At 38.9% G+C, this 9080-nt stretch overlaps 1 pseudogene; it reads right to left on the reverse strand.

Moving 5' to 3' along the window:
* Positions 1-257: 257 nt before the first annotated feature.
* Positions 258-325, reverse strand: LOC138848314 (U6 spliceosomal RNA; annotated as a pseudogene).
* Positions 326-9080: the final 8755 nt, after the last annotated feature.

Consider the following 9080-nt stretch of genomic DNA (forward strand, 5'->3'; position numbering starts at 1 on the left):
AAAAACTCCAAAAAATACAGTGAAGAAACAGGCAAGGATCTGAATAGACATTTCTCAGAAGAAATGTACATGGTCAAAACATGTGAATATGCCCGATGTCACTAGCCATTATGTAAATATAAATCAGAACACCATATCAGTCTCCAACACCTGTGGGAGAATACAACACTCAGGTGTTTGTGTGTGCAGCAAGTGGGTTTAGAGGACCCTGTTCACCTCTGGAGAGCAGAGCCTACAGGGAGGTAAAGAAACCTTACTGCGCAGGGGCATGCTAATCTTCTCTGTATCATTCCAATTTTAGTATATGTGCTGCCGAAGCGAGCACATGTGCTGCCGAAGCGAGAAAGAGATGAAAAGAATTTATCTCAGCTAGCCACTAATATTCAAGAAACAAGGTCTTCAGGAAAGCCAACTCAACTGACATTTTCATGTCATTGTTAAATAAAGGAAAAATTATCTAGGTTCAGCAATACGTAGTTTATAAGAGAAAGACTACAGAGTAATTTCCTTGGCATAGAAATAACTTTTTTTTTTTTTTTTTTTTTTTTTTTTTTTTTTTTTTTTTTTTTTTTTTTTTTTTTTTTTTTTTTATCCATGAGGGCTTGCTATCACCACCACACACCCACATCCCATATACAAATGCCTGGCTTGAATGGTAGCTTCTCTGCTTTGAGGCAAGTTTCTGCTAGTGTGCACCCTGGGAGGAGACGGAGGATGGCAGAAGTGCTTGGGTCCCTGCACCCAAATGGGACATCCAGAATGAATTCCCAGTTCCTGGTTTTGGCTTGGTCAAGCTTTGGCTATTGCAAGTGTCTGGGGAGTGAAGCAGTGGTTCCCTCTTCCTGTCACTCTGCCTTTCAAATCAATAACTGTTGTTGGTAATGACTAATAATGATATTCACTGATTGTCAAATTTTGAATCTATTAATTATAGACAATTTCTCTTTGTATTTTTAAACTTTCATAATGTTCTGTAGCCAATTTCATCACTAGAAATAAAAACTTTTCCTCAAAAAAAAAAAAAAGAAACCTTACTGCTTTCCTAATGTGCTTATTAAGTTCTTGACCAGCGCCTGTTAGTCTTGCCACAAACTTTCTAGTCTTACTACTTTCCTTCTTCTTCTTCTTCTCTGTGACTTGTAAAATAGTATACATTCTATATACTGTGGATACTTTTGATTTATTTTATTCCTTCGGTCTCCTATGAAGTTCCTCCACAAAAGCACAGCCCTCAAAATATTCATTCATTTATGCAGTCTGCAGATTTCATGAGCTACTAAATTCCAAGTAGTATGTTAAAGGCAAGATCTGGGCCTAAGAGAAAAGTGGTCTAAATTCTGTGCCTAGAAGAGGATTTGGGACATAGTAGAACTTCAGTGAAGTGCTATGTGAATGACATGCACTCATTAAATGAGTAATCTAAAGCATACACTTCATTTAAGCAACACAGCAGCCCTACTCACCTCAGGTAGAGCAATTGAGAGGAATAATGTGAACAAAAATAAGACATCAATAAGTTGAATAATAACAGAGAAAAAACAAAATGAGATAGATGCCAACATTACTGAGCTATTTTTGAGGAATTAAATTGATAGAGGGGCTGGCATTGTGGCCAAGTGGGGAAAGCTGCAATCTGTGAGGCCAGCATAACATCTGAGTTCCACTTTGAGTTTAGGAATCTCCACTTCCAATTTAGCTCACTGCTAAACACCTGGGAAACCAGCAGAAGATGGACGAAGGACTCAGGTCCTTGCCACTCATGTGGGAGACTTGGATGAAGCTCCTGACTCCAGCATGCCCCAGGCTCAACTGTTGAAACTCTCTGGGGTGTGAGCCAGCAGATGAAAGCTATCTATGTCTTTCCCTCTCTCTCTAAATCCACCTTTCAAATAATAAAGATTTAATAAACAAATTAACTGATTTCAAAATACACAAAAACATGAACAATACTATATCATTTTTATGCCAAACTGATAAAAAATAACAAATGCTAGAGAGCACATGGGAAAAGAAAACCATCATATATGGTGGGTGAAAACACAAGTTAGTACAGATGTTATGCAGAACAGTATGGTCATTCCTTAAAAAGGATAAAAATTGGGGCTGGCGCTGTTGTGCAGTGAGTTAAAGCCCTGGCCTGAAGGGCCAGCATCCCATTTGGGTGCCAGTTCTAGTTCCAGCTGCTCTTCTTCCAATACAGCTCTCTGCTATCTCCTGGGATAGCAGTAGAAGATGGCCCAAGTCCTTGGGCCCATGCACCCATGTGGGAGACCCAGAGGAAGCTCCTGTCTCCAGGTTTCATAATGGCATAACTCTGGCCTTTGTAGTCATCTGTAGAGCGAACCAGCTAATGGAGGACCTCTCTGTGTCTCTACCTCTATTGTAACTCTTTCAAATAAATAACAAAAATTAAACTAAGATAAAAATTGACCTACCATGTGAGAGTTATCTTGCTCTTGGCTATATAGAATAAGGAAATTTTATTAGAAGGAAAGGAGGAGAGCATATCAAAGATACAGCAATTTTCCCATAACACAGCCACTATAACACAGTTCACTGCAGCCAGGATGTGAAACCAATCTAGCTGTCCATCAATGAAAAACAATGGACAGGACAACCTCTTTTAGATACAAAAAAAGAACAAAATATTATTAAATTAATTGAAATAAGCCAGAAGCAGGAACACAAATGTCACCTGGTCCTTGTCGCATGTGGAAGTGAAAGAAAATAATGGATCTGAACACAGAACTGTGATTACTAGAGGCTGAGAAGGGAAGCAGCTAGGGATAGAGGGGGATTGGATAATAGGTATCAAAAATCAAAGAGGCAGAAAGAACTTCTGGTGTTCCATAATATAATGAGATGACTACATTCAACCATATTAGGTTCTGTGTAAAGAACTGAAGGAGAGGAGCTGGTAGTCTCAAATCATGGAGAAGAATTAGAAACTGTAGTTGCTTGGGGGCCAGCATTGTGGCACAGTGGGCTAACACCCTGGCCTGAAGCACCAGCATCCCCTGTGGGTACCAGTTCTAGTCCTGGCTGCTCCTCTTCTGATCCAACTCTCTGCTATGGCCTGGGAAAGCAGTAGAAGATGGCCCAAGTCCTTGGGTCCCTGCACCCAAGTGGGAGATCTGGAAGAAGCTCCTGGTTCCTGGAATCAGATTGGCAGAGCTCCGGCCATTGTGGCCATCTGGGGAGTGAACCGGCAGAGGAAGACCTCTCTCTCTCTCTGCTGCTACTTCTCTCTGTAACTCTGTCTTTCAAATAAATAACTCTTTAAAAACTTAATAAAACTGTAGTTGCTTAGCTTGATCACTTTTTACTGCATAAATGTGTGCAAATATTGCACTACACCCTGTAATAATGCATGACTAGGACACATTAATCACAAATTATTTCAATGAAATTTTAAAAATTAGAAGCATTTCTTTATATTAACAATGAACTATTTGAAAATGAAATTAGAGAAACATTTCCATGCATAGCAGCATAAGAACCAGGAACCAATGTCTTCAATGTTATCAGTGATGAATCAGATTCACAGCCCCCAGCACTCAGTTTTTGCCATATACTTTACCATGGCAATTGTGGGCATATAGTAGTAAATCAATGGACAGGAATCCTTTGTCTCTAAATCTGCTAAATAAATAAACAAGGAATTCATCAAAGAAAAAGAGATATCAATTTGGATGCCAGGCACAAAAACACATGCACTTGAGCTATCCTCCAGTTTGTGATGCCAACAAATCTTTCAGACATGTTACATTTTCAGAGACTTTTCTGTAATCTTGCTAAGCTTTCTGGAAATCTGCCTTATAGCAAAGGGTTTCCCAATTCCATTACACTCATGATATTTCTTTTGTGTGATATATTAGTTTACCATCTAGAGATAATTTATGGTACAAAACTTTTCTATGCATGCATGTTTTCTCATTTGTGAGTCTATTCATGGGAATTGAAGACTGATTTATAACAGAAATACATTTTCCAAATTCATTGCATAGACTTTTGTTCCTTATGAATTCTCTGAAGTCTGTTGATGTCTAATTTCTGGCTAAAGGTTTTATTGTATTTACAGCATGCAAAGACTATCACCTTTTGTGAATTCTGTGTCTATACAAGCCTGAAATAAAGAAAATGTTTTTGCACAATCAGTATACGCCTAAGAAACCACCTGTGTCAATTCTCTGATGTACCATTGACTTCTGACTCTAATAATATTTATAAGCTTTCTCCTTTACATGAGTCTCTGTTGGATAGGATGTGATTTCCAGCAAAAGGTTTTGTCACAATACTTACATGAATTTTGGAGAAAAGCTCTTCCACATTCATTATATTGTTAAGGTCTCTCCCTTGTTCAAATTCCATGATGGATTATGAGGCATTACCTATGTGAAATGACTTTCTCACATTTATTTCATTCATTAGATATATATGTTGTGCATTCTGATATAAGGAGAGATTTGGGCAGAGCTTTCCAACACTCATTACACCCATAAGGTTTCTCTCCCACGTGAATTCCCTGTTGTCTTATGAGGTATGGCTTCTAATTAAAGGGATTTTACTTTCAAAGGAGTTTTTCCCTATATGAATTTGATGATGTACAATGAGGGCTGAATTATGGTAAAAGGCTCTGAGTCATTACATTCATAAAATTGCTCCCCATGAGAATTCTTTTATGTTTGATGAGGTCTGATTTGCAACACAAAGGCTATTCACATGTATTATATTCATGCATTTCTCCCCTTGGTGAATTCTCTAATATTTCATGAGATATAACTTGCACAAAAAGGTCAAGTAGAAAATTCCCTGTGTGGATACTCTGATATCTTATGAGTTATGAAGTACAGCAAAGAGGCTTTCCACCATCCTTCCATCCATAAAACCTACCTAAATTGAGCAACAAAGATATAGAAAACCTAAACACACACATAACCAGATGGAAATGATACCAGTAATAAAGACCATCACTACCAAGAAAACCCCAAAACTGGAAGGCTTCACTGCTGAATTCTAACAGACATTTAAAGCACTAACTGCAATTCTTCTCAAGTTATTCAAAACAATTGAGAGAGAGGCGATTCTCCCAAATTCTTTCTATGAAGCCAACATCACCTTCATTCCTAAACTTGAAAAAAGTGCAACAAAGAAAGTAATTATAGACCAATTTCCCTGATGAACATACATGCAAAGATCTGCAACAGAATTCTGGCCAATTGAATCCAACAATGCATCAGAAAGATCATCCACCCAGACCAAGTGGGATTTATCCTTGGTATGCAAGGATGGAACCAAAGGCTTTTCCACAGTCATTTCATTTATAAGCTTTCTCCATGGTGTGAAGGCTCTGATACTTTCTGAGGTTTGACTTCTCAGCAAAGGTTTTTCCACAGTCATTGCAATCATAAGGTTTCCCCCAGTACAAATTGTCTGATGCTTTGTGAGCTTTGATTTCTCAGCAAAGGCTTTTCCACAATGATTGCATTCATAAGGTTTCTCCCCTCTGTGAATTCTCTGATGATTTATGAGGTTTGCCTTCTGGCCAAAGGATTTTCCATAGTAATTGCATTCATAAGGTTTCTCACCTGTGTGAATTCTCTGATGATTTATGAGGTTTGCCTTCTGGCCAAAGGATTTTCCACAGTCATTACATTCAAAAGGTTTCTCACCTGTGTGAATTCTCTGATGATTTATGAGGTGTTTCTTCTGGCCAAAGAACTTCCCACAGTCATTAGATTTGTAAGATTTCAACCCTGTGTGAATTCTCTGATGTCTAATGAGATCTGACTTCTGGTGAGTGGTTTCCACACAATCATTACACACATGAGGGTTTTCCACAATATGAGTGCTGTGATGGAGGGTATTTAATACTGAATGAATTCCCACAAGGTTTACATGCATAGGATTTCTTCCCTATATTTGGTCTATGATTCAGTCTAACATGTGATTGGTAAATGACAGGTTCCACAGTCCCAATATACTTATAAATGTTCTCTCTTTTCAGGTGAATACAATCAGAATTCCACAGTCAGTCAGCTGGGAGGGGTGGATGAATCCGGAAACAGCTGGTTTCCTTGTACTAAAACAAGCGCCATATCACGAAGGACTCTTGCATTTCTTTTTCTTTTTTGCATTTTTCACATTTTCTTATTTATCATGGTTTGTAATAAATTTTCTGATGTGGGTTGTGGTTTTGAGGCTGGCTTAAGGAGTTCAGGGAACCAGAGGAATGGTCTTTTTCAATTAGGGCACAGCTGTTGTTTCTCTCCAATTCTGGCTTTCTGTAATTGCTTTGGGTGCCTCAGGCAATTTTTCACTTTGAGCGACTTTTTCCTAAATGTTTTGTTGGTCTGAGTTGGTTTTGCCTTTTTCCTTTTCAAATTGTGTATTCTGATGCAATACAAACAAGGGTTTAGAACGAGGATCCATCAGGAAATTGAAAAACAGAACATATTGGGTTTTCATGATTAGAAATCATAGGCAACATGACCAAGATGAGTTTTTGGGTTTTGGAAAATGACATAGAACCCTTCCACTGAGGGGCAGATATTAATTTCCTCCAAATCGAGAGTGAGTGCGATTTTCAGGTGAATTCAATCAGAATTCCACAGCCAGTCAGCTAGGAGGGGTGGATGAATCCGGGAACAGCTGGTTTCCTTGCAACTAAATCAAGCCCAATATCACAAAGGACTCTTGCATTTCTTTGGCTTCTTTCTCTTTTTTCTTTTTTTCATGGTTTGTAATGAATTTTCTGATGTGAGCTTTGGTTTTGAGGCTGCAATATAGAGTTCAGTGCACAGGAGGAATGGTCTTTTTCAAACAGGGCACAGCTGTTGGCCTGCTTCAATTCTGGCTTGCTGTCATTCTTTTGGGTGCCTCAGCCGATTTGTGGTTTCTTGTGTGGCAATTTCCTAAATGTTTTCTGGGTCTGAGTTGGTTTTCCCTTCTTCCTTCCCAAATTTTGTAATTCTGATGCAACACAAACAAGAGTTTGGACAGAGTAGCCAGTATGAAATAAAAAACATTACAAATAGGCATTTGAAGAATATAAATCTACAGGTAACACGACCAAGGTGAGTTTTTGTGTTTTGGAAAATAAAATGGAACACTTTGGCTGAGGTGACAGATATTAATTCCCTCCAAACTGAGTTTCACTACGATTTTCAGGTTAATTCAGTCAGAATTCCACAGGCATCAGCTGGAGGGGTGGATGAATGCGGGAACATTCGGTTTTCTTGAGACTAAATCTAGTCCAATATCATTATGGATTCTTGCATTTTTTTGGCTTTTTTCTCATTTTTCTTATTTATCATGGTTTGTAATGAATTTTCTGATGTGAGCTTTGGTTTTGAGGCTGGCATATTGAGTTCAGGGCACAAGAGGAAGGTTCTTTTTCAATCAGGGCACAGCTGTTGGCTTGCTCCAATTCTGGCTTGCTGTCATTGTTTTGGGTGCCTCAGCCGATTTGTGGTTTCTTGAGTGCCAATTTCCTAAATGTTTTCTGGGTCTGAGTCGGTTTTGCCTTCTTATTCCCAAATTTTGTATTCTGATGCAATACAAGCATGTTTTGGAGAGTAGCCATTATGAAAGAAAAAAAAAAAAAAAACAGCGCATTGACCTTTCAGGATTAGAAATCTACAGGCAACACAACCAAGATGAGTTTTTGTGTTTTGGAAAATGACATAGAACGCTTCTGCTGAGGGGACAGATTCTAATTCCCTCCAAAATGAGTGTGAGTGCGATTTTGAGGTGAATTCAATCAGAATTCCAGAGTCAGTCTGTGGAAGAGGGGGATGAATCTGGAAACAGCCAGTTTCTTTGTGTCTAAATCCAGCCAAATATCACAAAGGACTCTTGCATTTCTTTGGCTTTTTCACATTTCCCTTATTTATCATGGTTTGTAATGAATTTTCTGATGTGAGCTTTGGTTTTGAGGCTGCAATATAGAGTTCAGGGCACCTGAGGAATGGTCTTTTTCAAACAGGACACAGCTGTTGGTGTGCTCCAATTCTGGCTATTGTCTTTGTTTTGGGTGCCTCAGCTGAAATTTGGTTTCTTGAGTTTCACTGGGATTGTCAGGTTAATTCAGTCAGAATTCCACAGGCAGTCAGCTTTAGTGGTGGATGAATCTGGGAACAGCCGGTTTCCTTGCAACTAAATCAAACCCAATATCATTATGGATTCTTGCATTTCTTTGGCTTTTTCTCTTTTTTCTTATTTATCATGGTTTGTAATGAATTTTCTGATGTGAGCTTTGGTTTTGAGGCTGCAATATGGAGTTCAGGGCACAAGAGGATGGTTCTTTTTCAATCAGGGCACAGCTGTTGGCTTGCTCCACTTCTGGCTTGCTGTCATTTTTTTGAGTGCCTCAGCCGATTTGTGGTTTCTTGTGTGGCAATTTCCCAAATGTTTTCAGGGTCTGAGTTGGCTTTGCCTTCTTCCTTCCCAAATTTTGTATTCTGACGCCATACAAACAAGAGTTTCGGCAGAGTAGCCATTATGAAATAAAAAACACAACAAATAGGCATTTGAAGCTTAGAAATCTACAGGTAACATGACCAAGGTGAGTTTTTGTGTTTTGGAAAAAAAAATGGAACACTTTGGCTGAGGTGACAGATATTAACTGCCTCCAAACTGAGTTTCACTGTGATTTTCAGGTTAATTCAGTCAGAATTCCACAGGCATTCAGCTGGAGGGGTGGATGAATCCGGGAACAGCCGGTTGCCTAGCGACTAAATCAAGCCCTATATCATTATGGATTCTTGCATTTCTTTGGCTTTTTTTCTATTTTTCTTATTTATCATGGTTTGTAATGAATTTTCTGATGTGAGCTTTGGTTTTGAGGCTGGCATATTGAGTTCAGGGCACAAGAGGAAGGTTCTTTTTCAATCAGGGCACAGCTGTTGGCTTGCTCCACTTCTGGCTTGCTGTCATTGTTTTGGGTGCCTCAGCTAATTTGCGGTTTCTTGTGTGGCAATTTCCTAAATGTTTTCGGGGTCTGAGTTGGTTTTGCCTTCTTCCTTCCCAAATTTTGTATTCTGATGCAATACAAGCAAGATTTTGGACAGAGTAGCCAT

This window comes from Oryctolagus cuniculus, unplaced genomic scaffold, assembly GCF_964237555.1.
Source record: "Oryctolagus cuniculus unplaced genomic scaffold, mOryCun1.1 SCAFFOLD_73, whole genome shotgun sequence".
Taxonomy (NCBI): Eukaryota; Metazoa; Chordata; class Mammalia; order Lagomorpha; family Leporidae; genus Oryctolagus; species Oryctolagus cuniculus.